Source organism: Dendrobates tinctorius, unplaced genomic scaffold, assembly GCF_039654945.1.
Source record: "Dendrobates tinctorius isolate UK_male_01 unplaced genomic scaffold, ASM3965494v1 ptg000187l, whole genome shotgun sequence".
Lineage (NCBI taxonomy): Eukaryota > Metazoa > Chordata > Amphibia > Anura > Dendrobatidae > Dendrobates > Dendrobates tinctorius.
Genome location: NW_027361854.1, coordinates 3,499,246 through 3,518,328, shown reverse-complemented (window position 1 = coordinate 3,518,328; position 19,083 = coordinate 3,499,246). Strand labels below are relative to the sequence as shown.

General features: G+C 46.7%; 1 protein-coding gene across 4 annotated transcripts in view; it reads left to right on the top strand.

Annotated features, from left to right (window-relative positions):
- The first annotated feature begins 4,748 nt into the window (after positions 1-4,748).
- Positions 4,749-19,083, top strand: part of LOC141055585 (transmembrane protein 198) — a 69,988-nt gene continuing 55,653 nt past the window's right edge. Inside the window, exon 1 of one of the 4 annotated variants that reach the window (XM_073552236.1) lies at positions 4,749-5,111. The gene's annotated coding sequence lies outside the window, so the exon portion shown is untranslated. The remainder of the gene's footprint in view (positions 5,112-19,083) is intronic. The other 3 variants (XM_073552237.1, XM_073552238.1, XM_073552235.1) reach the window with 3 other exon arrangements.

Sequence of the window (19,083 nt, the reverse complement as noted above, 5' to 3'; positions counted from 1 at the left end):
AAACGTTAGTGAAGACCACGATAGGTAGTGAACTGGGACATGAGAGAGAGCCTAGTGAGAGCACCAGCTTCAGCACTGGTGACAGGGCTAGTGCAGACAATAATCAGGCATCCTCCCTAGCAGGGAACAGCCTGAAATACCCGTTGGTGGCCGCCATGCCGGGGTGGAGCTTCCGAATCATGACATCCCCGCCGCATAAAGTGCTGGAGGAGCTTGCGGCCAGGACCCAGGGCGCATGCGTGAGCAGCGGGACCTCCGTCAACCAGGTAGCGCCGTCGAGACGCGACAACGGACCTCACCGTGCCGGGTAGGAGGAGCGTCCAGGTGAGTATCACGGGCGGAGGGGATTGTAACAATGATGTTGGTCCAATTTAGGACTGCTGATACTTTTACTCTTGGTAAGATAAGCTAGAGGGGTCTGGCATACAGAACACATGAGCACTTGGTAGAGCCAGTGCTCTGATGTATGGAGGAGTTGGGAGAGAAACCTGATGACCAAACAATGCTTCATCTGACAGTTATCTATCATGTATGACGCCTTTTAGATGTGTATTTTCACCTAATTCATGCACCATGTAATTTTAGAAACACCTACAGATTGAACTTAGGAAACTTTTTTTATCTTAATTCCCAAATGTGATTTTACTCCATTTCTGCTTACAGTTGAGAATTTAAAAGGAGAACGGCATGATATAGGCAAAGAGACCCTGAATCCTACAATATATCACTGACTTAACTTGGTGCAACTGTTCTCACACAATCAGAGCTTTTAGATTTAGCACTGCAGCAGAGCTGAGAAAGCTGCCCCCACCCACACCAGACTTTCTCTATAGACAATGAGCTGCTTATCACAGAATGGAGTCATACTGGGGCTCACGTAACCAGCTAGTCACAGAAATGATAATCACAAGGTGATTAAAACTTCAGTCTAAGGCTGAGTTCACACGTGGCGTTTTTTTCACATTTCCCCGGCGGTTTTAACCGCGCGATTTTGCCGCGAAAACGCGAAAAATAAGCATCCCATGCATTCCCATGGGATTCCGCAATGCTGTGCTAATGCTGCGGTTTTTACCGCGGTGGAATCGCTTCTCGGTAAAAAACGCAGCATGCTCATTAATTTTGCGGAATCGCGGTGATCCCGCACCCATAGGAATGCATTTTTCCGCTTACTTCCCGCATGTGGCTGTGCATACCATGCGGAAAGTAAGCAGAACATTTGCGGATGGTACCCACGGTCCGGAGGAGAGGAGACTGTCCTCCGGGCTTTGGGTACCATATCCCTGTAAAAAATAGAATTTAAAATAAAAAAATATTGTTATTCTCACCTTCCGGCGTCCCGCGCAGCCTTCCCGCCTCTCTCCACGCTCTCGTTCCCAGTAATCCTTTGCGAAAATGCCTGCGATGGCGTCCGTTCTCGCGGGATCGCGAAGTCTCGCGGTCATTCGCGCGACGTCATTGCGAATCACCACGAGACATCGCGATCCCAAAAGAACGGACGTCATCGTGGGCATTTTCGCAAAGGATTACTGGGAACGGCTGCGCGGGACGTCGGAAGGTAAGAATAACACCATTTTTTATTTTTTTTTACATTTTATCTTTTACTACTGATGCTGCATAGGCGGCCTCAATAGTAAAAAGTTGGTCACACTCGTCAAACACTATGTTTGACGAGTGTGACCAACCTGTCAATCAGTTCTCCAAGATGCTACAGTTCGCTTGGAAAACGCTAGCATTTTGCAAGCTAAATACGCTTGCAAAATGCTATTTTTTCCGCGGGAAAATCGCGGGAATTTAAAATGCGATTTTCCCGCGGAATGGAATTTCGTAATTCTCGCGGTAATTTCCACGAGAGTTCCGGTACGTGTGAACTTAGCCTAAGTAAACAACACCAGTCAGATCTGTGTCACAGATGGTCATGCTGTCCTTAGATTACATAGCAAAACCTGCTGACAGATTCCCTTTAAGCCCGTATTAAATCTATTATAACTACTTCTCATGCCTGGCTATCAGATGTGGGGTTGCAAAAACAAACAAGTTCAACTATGCAATGCTGTTTGCCCAACAAGCAAGTAGCTGTGGAAACAGCATAACTAATAGCGCAGTTGTACTCGGATGTTTTTGTGTCTCTGTCTCAGGTGGCTGGGACTTGGGGTAGGGTCACAGAACCGTTTTCCATCTATGTCAGAAAAACGGTCTGGTTATGCTAATCGGATTATGATCAGAGTGGGATGTTTTTCTCAAATGTTTTTCCGCTTAATCACATCAATGATTTTTTGGGACTCATTACAGCAGGCGCACCACATTGTCATGATTTTACAGTCTGCAGTCATGTAAAGTGACTGTAGACTTTTATCCCATGCACAGATAACCACTTTAAGGGTTCATACTCACTTGCGAGAGACTCGCATGATTCTCGTGCGAGTCTCTCGCATGAAAACCTGGCAGTGCCACCGGCACTAGGACTGCAGCGTGCGGCTGCATAGAAATACATGTAGCTGCACCCCCTGGTCCAAGTGCCGGCGGCAGTGCCAGATTTTCATGCGAGAGACTCGCATTAGAATCGTGTGAGTCTCTCGCAAGTGAGTATGAGCCCTAAAGGGAACCTGTCGCCATAAAATATGGCCAACACCTGTAAGAACTTTTAACAGTATACTAGTATGTGTTATGTAAGTCCCCAATCCGCTCTGCAAGGCACAAAAAACACTTTCTTAGATTTAGAGATGGTTTGTTACAGTCCAATGGGCATATCTAGTTGTGATCCGGAGCCTCCTCTCTTATTAGAATCTCCTTCCATGCCAGTCTCCTTCATCTCGCTCCTGTGCAGAAGCACTTCCCTCTGCCCTGCCGAAGGCAGAGCATAGAACTGTAGTGTGCATGTGCTAGGAACGGCCAAAGAGCGCCGATGACTCGTAGGTAAGATAGGTGCATCTGCGCTACAGTACTTTGTTCTGCCCTCAGCAACGCAAAACGAAGTGAGACTGCGCAGGAGCACAATGGAAGATACTGTGTGGAGGATGTAGGATGTGTCATCCACATGAAGCTAGGAAGGAGGACGGCCATCAGAAGAACAGAAGAGGACCCAGATTAAGACCCAAGAGGTCCATCGTACCGTACCGTGTTGTCTATGGGTATAAAAAAAGATCTTTTTGGAGCCCTGCATAGGAGATTGGAGACTTACATATAACATAACAGAATGCTGTAAGAGGGCTGAGATGTGCTGGCCATACTTTATATGTGGAAAACCTGGTGACAGGTTCCCTTTAAGAACTTTATACAAATAGCCTCTTACGAATTTAGAAAAAGGGTTGTCCTGTCTAAAACTACAAGTCTATGATCAGCTCTATATGACTGCAGACTTGTGAATCCTCACATTGCGCATTCTGCATGATGTGAGGATTCTGCTGTTGCTGGGAGCGGCCAGGCACAAGTATGTGATCTGCATACTCAATGCCACATTCCAACTTGACAGTTTCCAGTCTCATTCATACATGTGCATTGAGCAATGCCGTGCCCACCCTGTCGGTACGTGACCAGGAGTATGTATAGCACCTACTTGTAGTTACCCGCTGATGGCAACGGCGAATACTCACAGCACGCATTACACGCAATCTGAGAATTCACCAGTCTGCAGTCACATAGCGCAACGTGTAGTTTAAGACAGGATAACCCCTTTAAATACTGTGCCGCCCATGCCATAGTTACTGTATGGAGATTATAATAAGCCCCCTACCTCCCCATCTCCACCCTCCCCAGACAGCAACTATGACATGAGATTGCGTATAATGTCCTTAGGCCAGTTTCACACTTCCGTTTTTGACCCATCAGTCAAAATCCGCCGGATTTGCAAAAAAAAGGAACCGCCATTTTTTTTGCGGATCCGTTTTTTCCCCATTGATTTGCATTACCGGCGGATCTTGATGGATGGCCATCCGTTGGATCCGTGTTTTTGCGGATCCGTCAATTTTTTTGCGTCCGCCGAGATGCCCGGACGGAGCATGTAACGTTTTTTGTGCTGAAGGATCCGCATTTTTATAGAGCGCATGCCCGGAGGAAAGAAGTCAGGAGGAGATTTAACCCTGAAATCATTTCTGCTGGACAGAAAAATCTCTCTCTCTATAGGAAAAAACGCTAAAAAAACGCTGTGTGTGAACACAGCCTTAGGAAGAAACGAACGCGAGGTGACCCACAGCGTGAATTATGAGACTGACAGCAGAGGCGGATTATATCGGGGTCCCGGTTTGGGAGGAGCGGGGGCTGCGAGGCCAATTCCATGCAATACTTCTCAGGAATGAAGGCAGAGCCCATTATAAAGTGATTTGCAAAGTTCCAGAACTTTTGATGCTGGACATTATTAAATAATGAGATTTCAGTTCCTCGCCAGCGCTGCCCATGGTGACGTGTGAATGGACCCTAATATTCAGGATTCTCTCAGTATTGTCTAAAATTATTATAATACATAAAAAATCCGTCTGCTAGTCTGTCCTGTGGGGTGCGCGGCCACACACAGCAGGTTCCCAGGCCCGCACACCCGCCCCCCGCGCTCTCAGCGCCGGTCACATCCTCTGACCGATCTCCTCATTCTCCCACCACCACGTTACATTCACTACAGACCCGTCCATTTACACATCGGGGGGGGGGGCTTTTATTTCACGGAAAGACTCACATGTGACTAAAGTCGAGTCTAATCTGTTTTCTGCACAGTTACCTCACACTATATCTCATGGAATAGTAAAAGCGCCAAACGAGGGCTAATGTCCCTTCTCCGTTCCCCTCCGCGCGGCCACTAGAATGGTGCGGTCCACAGCGGTGACGTCACCTTTCAGCTGTTCTGAGGAGAAAGGCTTCTGTGGAGTTTGAATGTGGCCACAGAGTCAGTGGACATGGCTGCTGTGAGGGCTGCGCAGGGAGCAGGCGGCCATGCTGGCGGGATACCGAGCTGGTGAGCGGCTCTACTCGGCACAGCGGCCATTGCGAAGACTGAGGGACCTGCAACACTGAAAACTTCTAAGAAGCCGCCGGCAGCAGCAGCAGCATCATCTCCACTCCCCGCGCTCTCCAGGACCGCTGGCTGCGGACGGAGGAAGTGACAACTTTGTGCTTGCCTAGATCTGGTAACGGAATCTGCCGTGTGTGTACTGAGCGCTCGGGGGTCGCTGCTCACGTCCGCGGGGTCCCGCACCCTCTGCTCCAGGGGCAGCACTGGAGGAGGTTTACTCACAGTAGTTGCCCTTAGCAGCCAATTAGATTCCAGCTTTAAATTGCAAAGGCATTTGTATACATAAAAGCTGCAACCTGATTGGTTGCTGCAATTTCTCCACTTTTTCCTTAGCACTTTGCTTCCATCCCCCTGTTCTGTCTCTGGGCTGTGCCTGTGTGAGGTCCAGGGCCTGAAGAGTTAATGTTACCTGCTGGGGTGGTGGTTGTACCTGGCAGCGCCCTGATGTATGAACACTGCATGGGAAGCTTTGCTATATCTGGGAGGAGTAGTGGCTGCTGTGTTTCTCCCATGCAGATCCCGCTGTTAGCGTCCGTTGTCATCAAACTGCATCTGTTATTCAGGTTTTTTTGCTTTGATGGAACAGGAAAAATGGAAGCGCAGATGTGAATGCGGCCTGAAACGCGTATGCTGGTGTCTGCCACAGTGACCCCGTGTGTGAGCCGTACATTATTAATGGGGTCTCTGTAGCGTCATCCATGGAGTGTCTCTAGGATTGGGGACACCCGATCCATCCTAAGATTGGAAGTGCTGGTGGGTACAGTGCGGGCACCATGTCAGGCTCCGTTCACACATCCGCGCAGATTTTCTGATGGCCTGTTACACTTTAGGAATAGGCAAACTTAAAGGGAACCTGTCACCAGTTTGTTAGTATCCCAACAAATGCCACCACTCTTCTTTGGTGTTATGGATTTCACAAATGATTTACATTGCACCCTGACTCCCCCTGTACACCTCAAAAATACCATTTGATTTGGTCCTGCACTATATTTAAATGAGGCTGGTTCGGTCCGATGGGCGCCCTCCTTGCTCCGCCTGCCCCTCCTCTGTGGCGCCCTCCTTGCTCCGCCTGCCCCTCCTCTGTGGCGCCCTCCTTGCTCCGCCTGCCCCTCCTCTGTGGAGCCCTCCTTGCTCCGCCTGCCCCTCCTCTGTGGCGCCCTCCTTGCTCCGCCTGCCCCTCCTCTGTGGCGCCCTCCTGCTCTTATGTGGATAACTTGTCCTGAGTCATCTACGTAGCTGAACAAAGTCTTGCCCAGGCGCACTTTGCTCTGCCATACTTCGGGCATGCCCATTGATGTCCTCTGCTCAGCCCGTAGTAAGGAAGAGCAATGTGCGGCCGGAGATGCTACTGCGCTGATAAGAGACTTCGTTTTGCTATGTGGATTTTGCAGGATACACAGCAATGTGCGTTCCCATGCGTTCGGCGGGCACGTCAAAACCCTGCATGCGGACGCATCTGCTTACAACATATGCCCCTGCGTACCTAATGTTAAAGATAGGTACGGAGGATGCGTGCGGAAGTAGGTGGAGCTTAAGGGAGGTCGTATGCAGCCATTCGCAGACCAGCCATAGGCGAGCGTGAACTTATGCGAAAAGAAGCAGAAAAGCCCCATTTTTAGGATAACTGATGAAGCAGCAGGATCACTTACGTTTTTCTCTCCTTAAAACTGACCAAACGGAAAATGAGAGTGGATGTGTGAAAAATGGGATACAGTTTTTTTGTGGGGGGAGTAGTGTGTCAGTACAGATTACCACAGCCAACGGCACAATTCTATATAGTCAGAGATGGAAACCCCGGTGAATACAGTCTGTTCTGGTGAATTATTGATTGAATTTAATATGTGCTGTATGGTGCCTTTAAAGGCTATTCTCATCCCCGAGATCCTATCCCAATTTGTAAAAGGTGTAGTAGTATTAATAATAGTAAATACTTCCAATTAGAAATGTATTATAGTTCTTTAGCTGTCTCTTACCCCATGCAGGGCATTTCAGTAACTTAGGTATCCATGGTTACGACCACTAATATAATGACAGATGGCTCTTGGTGGTCGTAATCATGGATACCTAAGCTACTGAAATGGTAAGTGACATAGCGGAACAGAAGAACTATACATTTCTGATAGGATTATTATTAAATACCTCCAAATACATAGTGATAGGGTCTTGGAGATGGGAATACCCCTTTCATTGACTTAAAGGGGTTGTCCACCGCTAGACAATCCCTTTAATAGTGGGTGCAGCGAGGTGACCCCAAAAAAATTGATTTTTATCTCCCAGACACTTGTTTCTTTCGCTTGGCCAAACTGTGAATGCCCATAAGATGTTCCTGCCAAGAGTGAGTACCAGCAAACCAGCGGGGACATAGTTTCCATGTGGTGGAACACCTCTAGCCCATTTTGTTTTTGTCAATGGCCCCTGCAGCACTTGGCAGAATGGCATTGTCTGCCCAGTGTAGTTATATCTAGAAATGCGGTGATGTCTTCTTGGCCGCCTGCTCTTTGCATATTTGCAAATGTTGATGCTCTTTCTGAATATGCTTTGCATTGCCTGGAGCGGCAACTTCCGTGTCCTACCATTGGCCTGTGATAGTGGAAGACGTGATTATTTGGCAGAGAAGCGATTGCTCTCCTCTGCTGAACTCTAGATACTCTACAGTACATGAAACTCTATACTGCCTGTCTTGTGCTGCTATGCACAGATCATCGCGCCTCCAGGCTCCAGACATTTTACCAAGACGCGGTCTCACTTTTTTTTTTTTTTTTTTTTTACAGAGACTCTGTACCGAATGACTGTTCAAACCAAGTCTAGGAGCTCGGGTGTCAGTGGAGCCAATCCTTTATATACACCTTACCACCTGCCTGTTTTGCCTCCATCTCCACCTTTCCCTTTTATATGATAGGGTCAGAGAAGGGAAGAGAGAGCTGGAAAACAAGTCGGTGGGAAGGCGTATATAAACGATTGGCCTTGCCATGAAGCACCTAGCACCTGCACTTGGGAAAGTCAGCCTGTGCTGACAATCCCTTTAACCCTATCTGAGTGGGCAACTCCCAAAAAGCAAGGATCTTCAACTGATGGCTCTGTCTCTACAATACTAGAGACTAGGAAAATCTAGTCATTCCAAGAGTTGGAATGACTGCATTGAAGTGGTTGTTCAGGCTCAGAACAAGCTTGCAGTCATGGTTTGGCAGTGTGCAGGTGGTCACATGACCACATGTATTTGATTTGCAGAGTTGCTGTCACATGCCGACTAGTCTCATCCAGCTTAACTTAATTCTCTTCTATTGAGGGAAGCCAAAAGTGTCTATTCAGCATGTGACCACAAATCAGACTTGGTCATTTGACTGCCCACTTGCATCGGGAATACAGTGGAATCGTCACATTATGCACACCGCACACTGTCATGTTTCGGCAATCACTTAGTGACCGCATATTTTTGCTCACAGCCTGTACATCCCCTTTAAGGCTGTGTTCGCATCTTTAGACCCCCATGTTTGTTTTATAGGTCATGCACATTTCCAAACATATACCCCAAATGTGTTTTTGGGGATCAATACTCCTGGCAGATTGTAAAAACGCCTCTGTTGGACTCTTCCATTGAAGTCGGTGCATGACGTATGCCTTTACAGTGCCATTCTTCGGACCATTTTGTCGGGCCATAATTGGGGCAATAGCTCTCAGACAGAAGGATCTACAGAGGTGTAAGGCCTGTTTCACATTTCCGTTTCTTGACGGAAGGCCAAATCTGCCAGAGCTGGTAAAAACGGATCCGTTGCCGTTGTGGGTCAAACGGTCGTCACTGGATCCGTGTTGTGTATGGATCCGCTGGAGTTGGCATGTGGGTGAAATTTAAAGGAACTGCGGTCAGGGAGAGATTTTTTTTTTTTTTTTTTCGGCGCTTCCAGAATGGTATTTAGGCTTAATATGCTCGGCAAGGGAAATCTGCAGGGCATGCGCACTATAAAATAGCGGACCGTCGCTGCACAAAAAAAGTTGCATCGTCCGTCTCTTCCGCCCGGGAGACGCTAAAATTTTCACGGATCTGTCAAACGGATCTGATGGACGAGCATCAGTCAAAATCCGCCGCTAATGTAAGGCTATAGGGGAAAAAAATGGATCCGCCAAAAAATGGGCGGATCCGTTTTTTCTAAAAGTGGCGGATTTTGACTGACTTCAAAAAACTGGAGTGTGAAACAGGCCTTAGCAGATAAGATCACTTTATTTGTTAGAAATTGTTCAAGCATTTTACTCGTATGTAACAGCACTGTGAGATATTTCTGGGTGCTGATCGGAGCTCTGGCTTTACTTAGAACTGCTCCACATTATTATTTATAGCTGTGTTTTGTACACTGGGTTAGCCATGATTATTTAAAAAAAAAAATAGTAAAACATGAGAACAATTAAAGTGGGTTATCCAGTGTATGTCAGCTCCACCACTGACTGGTGGTCCCCACTGTTCTCTGCCTCCGTACAGCACAAGACCATGGTGGCCAGGGCCTGTCTGCAGCCAAGGCTGTGGGTGACCACTGCAGTGTCAGTGCTGTCTACATTGTATGTGTTGGCTGTACATTTTTCTGATTGGATATCACACTGGTGGGGTCTACAGATTATGAATTTGCAATGACCTAATTTTTTTTCTTTTCACATATTGACATCACACTGTCATAAACTTAGCTCTTATAAGAACTGCTTGTAATCGTACAAAGTGTTTCTACTTATGGCCATGCCTTGGTTGCATACACACAGTGCTCTTTCATAAGGGTGTACTATACGGGTGGTGTTATTGTGGCTTCATTTTTGTCTAAACCTCTGCAGAATTTCCTTGATAGTTCTACTTTAAGGCTATGCCCACGCTAGCGTTTTTAAACGCTCCGGAATCGCATCCCCTTTCCCAGAAAACGCTCGTCTTTTTCCGCGTGGTTTTTGTCAAAAAGCCGCGCGTTTTTGATGCGTTTTTTGACACGCGGTTTCTGGGAACATTGGGGAAGGATAAAAACGCTCGGCTATGCGGAAATTAATGAGCATGCTGCGTTTTTAGCCGCTAAGCGATTCCTGAGCGGTTAAAAACGCATGCATTGGCACAAAAAGCCAAAAATGCATGCAAATTAATTGGAAGCCTCTTGTAAGTGTTTCTGCAGCGTCTGAGCCGGCACAAACGCTGCGGAAACGCTTACAAAAACACAACGTGGGCACACAGCCTAAAGGGAACCTGTCGCCTGTTTTAGCCGCTATAAGATGCGGCCACTGCCCTTCAGGGCATTCTATAATGCTGTAGATAAGCCCCTGGTCTGACCTGCAAGAGAAGAAAAATGTTTTATTATGGGGGGGGGGGTCTGCTCCGGTCCGCATCAGGGCAGATAAGTACACCTGCGCAGGAATGGGATGCCGGGGAGCCATGAAGAAGCAGCAGAGCGGCATCGCAAGAAGATGGGAGGCCCCGGACCTGGACCGCCCCCCCCCCCCCCCCCCCCCGGGTGAGTATAATAACTTATTTTTCTTGGCCGTGATATTTGGACATACAGCAACAATTTCTTCATTTAAATAAGTCCATTTCTGGTTTATTACACAACCATAAACCACTGTAGGCCATGTAAACATCACATAGCCGACATACAGTCCATTCTCTTTAGCGGATACATCTGCACAGTTTACAGAATCGTGTCTGACCTTAGTCCAGCTCAACTGCAGTTACATCGGCACAATTCAATGACTGACACCCCTCACTATTTCCCATGATCTGGGTTACCTGCTCACAGACTCTTTATATTGGTCCTGTCACTGGTCCAGACTTTCAGGAGCTCCAGACTCACACATGGCCTTTTCTTTTATCCCCATGTGGAAGCATCTAGGACCTTTCTGACATCACAGGAACACCCCCCCCCCCCCGGGAGGTATGTGGTAAACCAGCCCTACCCATCACTTTTTGGTTAACCCTTATACAGGCTTGTGGGACCACAAGACCCAGCAAACTGTCCTGGATTTTAGATCGCAGCAGACCTCTGTCTGTGCAATACATACCTGTCTCTCACAATACAACTAGATTGTACGTCACACCCCTTGGCAAAGACTGTACATTTAGCACGCAATAAAAAGGCCCATATCTCTGGACTCCTATGGTGGCTTTATAAAAGAAAGAATACAAAAACAAAGCGTCAGACAAGCCGGGCGGACTAAAATAAGAGCAATAACTGGGGACGTACTAAAAAGATTAAAGAAAAGGAATGTATAAAAAGAATGAACGTAACTTATTGGTCCAAAAATATGGAGAAGTATGCTCGAAACACCGTGTCTGCAAATTGAGATTCTGATTTGGCTTGTATCCTAAGTCATACTACAAGACTCGTTAAAGGGTTGATTGTGACTTGTAGGATCGCTACTACCAATAGGTGGCGCTGTAGAGTAAAAGTCCTCTTTCTTTCTGAAGAGGCAATTTGCATATTATTTTCCCAGAGGAGCATTGCACGGCGAATAAGTCTCCTTACCTTGACAAGCCACAGCTGGCATGTCACTCTCCGCAAGGAGAAACCTTACTTCTTAGACCCTAGGAGAAGTATAAAGGGATGAACACTTATCTCATATAAACAGGGGTATATTATATTTCCTGTGTTTATGTGGGGTGTGAGAATGGAATATAGGTAGGTTACAGGGTCATTAACACAAATCACATACAAAGTTGTATTATATGTTCGTTTCCCACCTGACTGTCTGCTTTTGACCTTGTGACTGGTTCTCGCCCAGTCCAGGGGGGTCTTGTCTGTACATGTTTTCACAATTGGGCCTCCCTATGTACAAGTGCAGATACAGCATGGTAATAATGTAAAGTACTGAGAACTGTAGAAATTGATCAGGTCATTGAGGCAAGTGCTTCCTACTCTGCAGCGTGTGGACTGTCATGTGAAGCTGCATTATTGTTTGAGTATCTAGACCGCCTCTTGTGAACAGTGAGGCGTAATTCTTGCTTTTGACTTTGCCTATACAGCAAATAAAATGTACCGTAGTTTTTTTTTTAAATATACTTATTACAAAAAAATTATTTCCAGTACATGTTAATTGTCAGTCTTCCCCTCTGCTGAAACCGCAGAAGTTCATTGTATAAGTAATACCATTTTCCCATACATTTGCTGAACTAATCCTTATGTCTTCCTTCCTCAACCTAAAAACAGCAGCCCGCAGCTGCCCAGAAAAGGCGCATCTATTAGATGCACCTATTCTGAAGCTTTGTCGGGTTCTTCCCACTTGCCCTGTAGCGGTGGCAAGTGGGGTTAATAAGGGGTTAATGTCAGCTAGCTATTGTAAAGTGACGTTAAGCCCGGCTTAGTAATGGAGAGGTGTCAATAAAGGCCCCGTTACACACAGCGATGTTGCAGGCGAGATTGCTGATTTTGTGACACATCCGCGATCTCTCCAGCGAGATCGCTGTGTGTGACATCCAGCAGCGACCGGCCCCCCCGCCGGGTATCGCTGTTCATGCTGGATAGTCCTGGGCCATTTTTTCATCGCTGGTCTCCCCAGGGCTTCGGAGTCGGTGCTCATTTTGGTGGAGTTGGAGTCGGTATAAAAATGACTGACTCAAAGTCCTAAAATATATAATAAATTGGGTACAGTAGTTCAGTGCACAATGTGCTGAATATTTTTTCCATAGAATTTTGGGAAAGTTATGATTTGTCCTGTAAATGACTGTTCTATTTCTGATCTAAAGCTACATTCACACACAGCGTTTTTTGAGGATACGTTTTTCAGCTGCAAAAGCAGATCAGCTTTTTAAAAAAACCGCATCACCTGAGAGGTTTTTGAGCTCATAGATAATTTCAATAGCAAAAGCAGATTAGAAATCTGCACGTATCTATCCATTTATCCATATCTGTCTATCCATATCTTATCTGTACCAAAAAGAATGAAAGCTGGGTAGCACACAGACTAACACCACTTTTTTTTTTTTTTTTTTCCCCTTTTTCTAGCACCAGTCAGGTACACCTCATAGCTGCCCAAAAGGACGCCCAGGACAGGCATTGCTCGTCTTCAGTAACACATCAACATCAATTGATAGTTGGAATAAATAGACTGCATTCACTACTTCTTCTTAAGGTGCAGGCTTTACTTTCAAGTGTAGGGGTGTGCAGTACAAGGTTCTGCAGCAGCTGAGGTGTGCAGTATGAGGTTCTGCCCCCCCCCCCCCCCCCCCCAGGTTTGAGCCTGGCTACGCCCATGGTGTGAATGTAGCCTGAGGATCTAGGCTTTGTCTTAGCTGAGATAAGTCATAGTGTTGTGTGTATATGTATGTGTGTGTGCATATATATATATATATATATATATATATATATATATATATATATATATATATTATACACACAGTACAGATTCACTCTGATGGCATCAAAACTATGAATTAACACATGTGGAGTTATATAATTAACAAAAAAGTGTGAAACAATTGAAAATACTGTGTGCCTTATATTCTAGGTTCTTCAAAGTAGCCACCTTTGGCTTTGATTACGGCTCTGCACACTCTTGGCATTCTCTTGATGAGCTTCAAGAGGTAGACACTGGAAATGGTTTTCACTTCACAGGTGTGCCCTGTCAGGTTTAATAAGTGGGATTTCTTGCCTTTATAAATGGGGTTGGGACCATCATTTGTGTTGTGCAGAAGTCTGGTGGATACACAGCTGATAGTCCTACTGAATAAACTCTTAGCTGCTTTTTTCTTGCCATAATACAAATTCTAAGTAAAGAAAAACGAGTTGCCATCATTACTTTAAGAAATGAAGGTCCGTCAGTTCGAAAAATTGGGAAAACTTTGAAAGTGTCCCCAAGTGCAGTGGCAAAAACCATCAAGCGCTACAAAGAAACTGGCTCTCATGAGGACCGCCCCAGGAAATGAAGACCAAGAGTTATTCTGCTGCGGAGGATAAGTTCATTGTAGTCACCAGCCTCAGAAATCGCAGGTTAACAGCAGCTCCGAATAGAGACCAGGTCAATGTCACACAGAGTTCTAGCAGCAGACACATCTCTACAACAACTGGTAAGAGGAGACTTTGTGCAGCAGGCCTTCATGGTAAAATAGCTGCTAGGAAACCACTGCTAAGGACAGGCAACAAGCAGAAGAGACTTGTTTGGGCTAAAGAACACAAGGAATGGACATTAGACCAGTGGAAATCTGTGCTTTAGTCTGAGTCCAAATTTGAGATCTTTGGTTCCAACCTCCGTGTCTTTGTGCAACGCAGAAAAGGTGAATGGATGGACTCTACATGCCTGGTTCCCACCGTGAAGCATGGAGGAGGAGGTGAGATGGTGTGGGGGTGCTTTGCTGGTGACACTGTTGGGGATTTTTTCAAAATTGAAGGTATACTGAACCAGCATGACTACCACAGCATCTTGCAGCGGCATGCTATTCCATCCGGTTTGCATTTAGTTGGACCATCATTTATTTTTCAACAGGACAATGACCCCAAACACACCTCCAGGCTGTGTAAGGGCTATTTGACCAAGAACGAGAGTGATTGGGTGCTACGCCAGATGATCTGGAATCCACAGTCACCAGACCTGAACCCAATCGAGATGGTTTTGGGTGAGCTGGACCGCAGAGTGAAGGCAAAAGAGCCAATAAGTGCTAAGCATCTCTGGGAACTCCTTCAAGACTGTTGGAAGACCATTTCTGGTGACTACCTCTTGAAGCTCATCAAGAGAATGCCAAGAGTGTGCAAATCAGTAATCAAAGCAAAAGGTGGCTACTTTGAAGAACCTAGAATATAAGACATATTTTCAGTTGTTTCACACTTTTGTTAATTATATAATTCCACATGTGTTAATTCATAGTTTTGATGCCTTCAGAGTGAATCTACAATTTTCATGGTCATGAAAATAAAGAAAACTCTTTGAATGAGGTGTGTCCAAACTTTTGGTCTGTACTGTATATATGTAATTAATATTACATAGTGTATTACATATTTACAATTTATTACAGTTTTTGTGTTCTAAAGTTGGTATTCCAATAAATATATATTATGTTCTATCTAAATATCTTGATTATTGTATCATAAAAATGATTAAATGTCTGATGTTCACATTGTACTACAATAAATTTTTCTCTTAAATATAAGCAATATTTGTCGGAGTCGCAGGTTTGGCTTACCGACTTCACAGCCCTGGGTCTCCCGCTGCCTTCACGCATCGCTGCGTGTGGCAGCGGGAGCCAGCGATCAGCGACGCCGCACGGCTCTTATCCAACGTAAACATCGGGTTTCTAAGAGCCGCACGGCTCTTATCCAACGTAAACATCGGGTTTCTAAGAGCCGCACGGCTCTTATCCAACGTAAACATCAGGTTTCTAAGAGCCGTGCGGCTCTTAGAAACCTGATGATTACGTTGGATACCAGCTTGCTCGCTGGTCCTGATCGCTGGAGGGGCTGGCTATGTGACCGCTCACCAGCGGTCAGCCTAACATGTCCCAACGATCCCATCCATGTCGGATCATTGGTGGGATCGCTGGGACATCGTTATGTGTAATGGGGCCTTAGGACACCTATCCATTACTAATCCTAGAGTTATTCAAGGGTTAAATAAACACACACGCGCTAGGAGCAAAGTATTTTAATGAAAGAATACATCACAAACAGTTTTAAAATCTTTATTATACTCCTAATCCCATATCGAAGCCATTGTTCTCCTGTAAAAAATAATAAACCAACAATATCCATACCTGTCCGGCGTACGATCAAGTCCCACGGCATAAATACATCTCGGGGGGGGGGTTAATCAGTTTACAGGCGGAGCGGTGAAAATGCGATCGCTCGACTGTAATCTACTGTGGGATGAAGGAGAAACGGTGCACACAGGCTCTGTGACGTCACCGCTCATCACTGAGCCTGCGCGTAGCTTCTCATTCTGAGCACCTGAGGCAAACTCGAGTAACTATCACTTCCGCTAGTCATGTCATTGATGATATTCTTTGTCATTTGAGCACTGCAGTCCATGCAGACACACTTTGGGATTTTTTTTTTTGTACATACGATATTGTTTAGGCTAGTTTCACACTAGCGTATGGAGGAGCTGCGGAGGAATGCAGACTTCCTCCGTGAAGCTCCGCCCACTGCTGCGCCTCCTCCGTTCAGCTCCGCCTCCATCGGCATGCGGCCTGCGTACCCAATGTATGTGGATGCCTCTGCATGCGTCGTTTTGACGGTTCGGTGACCTGTGCCGAACGCAACGTGTTGGATTTTGTTGTGGTCGCCGCACCGTCAAAACGACGCATGCGGAGGCATCTGCATGCATCGGCATGGCCTGCGTACCTAATGCTAAAGATAGGGTACGCATGCCGATGTAGGCGGAGCTGAACGGTGGAAGTCTGCATCCCTCCGCAGCTCCTCCCTACGCTAGTGTGAAACTAGCCTTAGAGAGCGGTAAATCATTTTTGAATCGTTTTTGTGATGGAAGTTTTTTTTTTTTTTTTTTTTTTTTTTTTTCGGTTTATTGTTGGTTTAAATACAGGAATTGCCTGGCTACATAGCAGAGCGAGCTGACTGTGTCTGGAGGAGGAAACCATAGTAAAGCTTTCTATTCACAGCAAACTCCCAGTATACACATCACTGACTTAGCGTTGTGTATGCCGCCATGGGGAAGGCAGAGGCTGTAGTAAACTTTCTGCTTCTTTATCGTGTGTGTTTGTGTCTGACAGCTGGTGCCTCATGTCTCTGATGTACAACTGCAATACTATGCAGTGCATTTTAGAATATTACTGCAATGTAGAATATGGGCCACTTGGCTGTTTAGTTTGTGGGTGGTCCATAAGTAGTTAAAGCAAATATGTCCAAAGAATCATCCCTTCTAAGCCGTCTATATGGGCATGTAGGTCATAGGAAGCTGAATAAAATGATACCCTGAGATTCAATGTCGGAGAGAGGTGATCTGCCCTTCAAGGACCGACAGAATAAAGGGCAGTAACTTTCCCTCACATGAGTTGGTGTGCTGTCTTTGATGGGGGACCTTTTCAGTGTGCGTACCTGAAGAAAAGATGGACGTCAGTATTCCAGGCCTGGTCAGGTCAACTCAGGAAGCGGGGTTGCCCCTGATTCAGCTAATGCAGAGTCCTGAAGCGACACCGCTGGGTCCTTGGGGCCTTCATGGGTGAGCATACGAGTGCAGGTGGAGTGCCACTTACAGTGGCTTACCGGCTTCCCTGCATTCCCTACTGCACATGCCAAGGTTACCCTGGTGAGTGGGAGGAGCTCACTCATGACGCGTGTTCCAGGATAAGGTGACGAAGTAATTTCCGGGGATGGAGCTGGATGAACCTGGGAGGGACTTGCTGTTGGCTGATCCCACTTTAAAAAGTGATTAGACCAGCAAGAGTGTTAGGGTTGCGGATCGCACTGAATATAAAATATTAGCAAGTATGATCGCAACCCGGGGTCCAGAGATGGTATACTGCTGCTAAACAACAACGGACAGCGTGTAGTAAACCGATTGCTGGACACCGGTGGGGAACTACTGACCAGGTGTAATAGGAAGCTGGCTCTGTTACTGCACAGAGTCTGCAGAACCCGATGCCGGAGCCTATTAAACCTCACAGGCTACGGCTAGAGGAGAGCTAGTGTGTGGTCACAGGACACTGCTTCTGAGACACGAGAACAGTGCCCCTCTAGACCCACTAGCGCACAGAACCGCTACTGCGGAGCCAGGGAAAGTTCCCCCTGGAACGCTGTGCCCTTTTAACCATCACAGGGTGCAGCAAACATTAGACTAACGCTCTGAGCGTGTACTGCGTCTGCACTTGTGGCCGCCACTAACCAGCCTGAGCTTGATGCTGAAAAGCACACGATCTGTGCACGGCGCTGTGCAGACGGACGCTGCAACACATGCGGTATTGTGGTGCTTGTGCTGACGGGTGCCCACTGGCGCTAACTGGTGAGAGCTGAATGCACTGCGGTGCCAAGCAGTACCAGTGCTAGGTGCTGACTCTAACTCTGTGACCTTAACTCATACACAACCTAGGGAGGGGAGTCATAATGAGTCATTCACCTGTCTCATACATCCATCATCACACACACACCACTATAACAATAAGAGTTAATCTCTATCATAGAGCATGGCGAGGTGGCCATGCGAGGCTTTTATAGCCACGACCTTCTGGGACCTTCCTGATGGTCCAATCAGAGCAGGACTAGGACTTGAGCATGTGACCTCCGATCTCCAATGAGAGATCGTCCCACGGGCATGCTCAGCGGACTGAAAGGAGGACTTAGTCCCTGGAGTAGCTTGCTGCTGACCAGCATGCGTTGCTATAGCTGGACCAGAGGTGGCAGCAGCAAGCAAACCCACAGTGCTAGTCTGAGCAGGGAGCCAAAATCGACAATCCTGCTGAGCAGCCTCCTCTGCAGCCGGAAAGGAATGGGAGACTGCAGAAGACAAGGCTCGGGATTCCTCCTGTGCAGCGGAAGGAACCTGACGCCTAACAAAAAGAACACTATACATATACCTCCAGCAGTGCCTTCAGGCAAAATGGGGGGATCCACAAGTCACAGGAGTCAAAGCAGCAGCAACATTGGCAGCAGAAGCGGCAGCATGAGTCTCCAGATCACTTCACGTCATCTTGGACGGAAGAAGCAGCAGGTCCACTCAGCAGAACAGAGGCTCCAGCAAGGTGGATGACTCTCAGATCTCCTCTGGAGGCCAGTCTGCTGATATGATCCCTCCTCTAAATCTGGTACCCTTGGTTGCTTTTGAGTGGTAAGTGATCTTTGTGAAAGTTCACTTTGTAGTAATAGGGGTCCCCTTTTCTTATATTTTTTTATTAGGGAAGAAAGTGTGTAGCGAAGGCCACGTTCACGGATTGTGCGCTCTGTGGCGAGGAATTGCCTGTTACCTGGGAGAAACGGCTAAGGCTGCCAGTCGTGTAGTGAATAGATATTATGTCAAGAAACCCCTAACTTTGCCTACGAATTAAGATCGATTAGAACAGAGGTTTAGAATTCCATTAAATCCCTGACTCAGGAGGAGGAAACTAAGGATAAAAAGACCTAGGAAGTGGTGCCCAGAGTCTGCTGTTTCTGACAGTTCGGAGGAAGAGGGTGAAGATAGAGGCATAGATTCAGCCA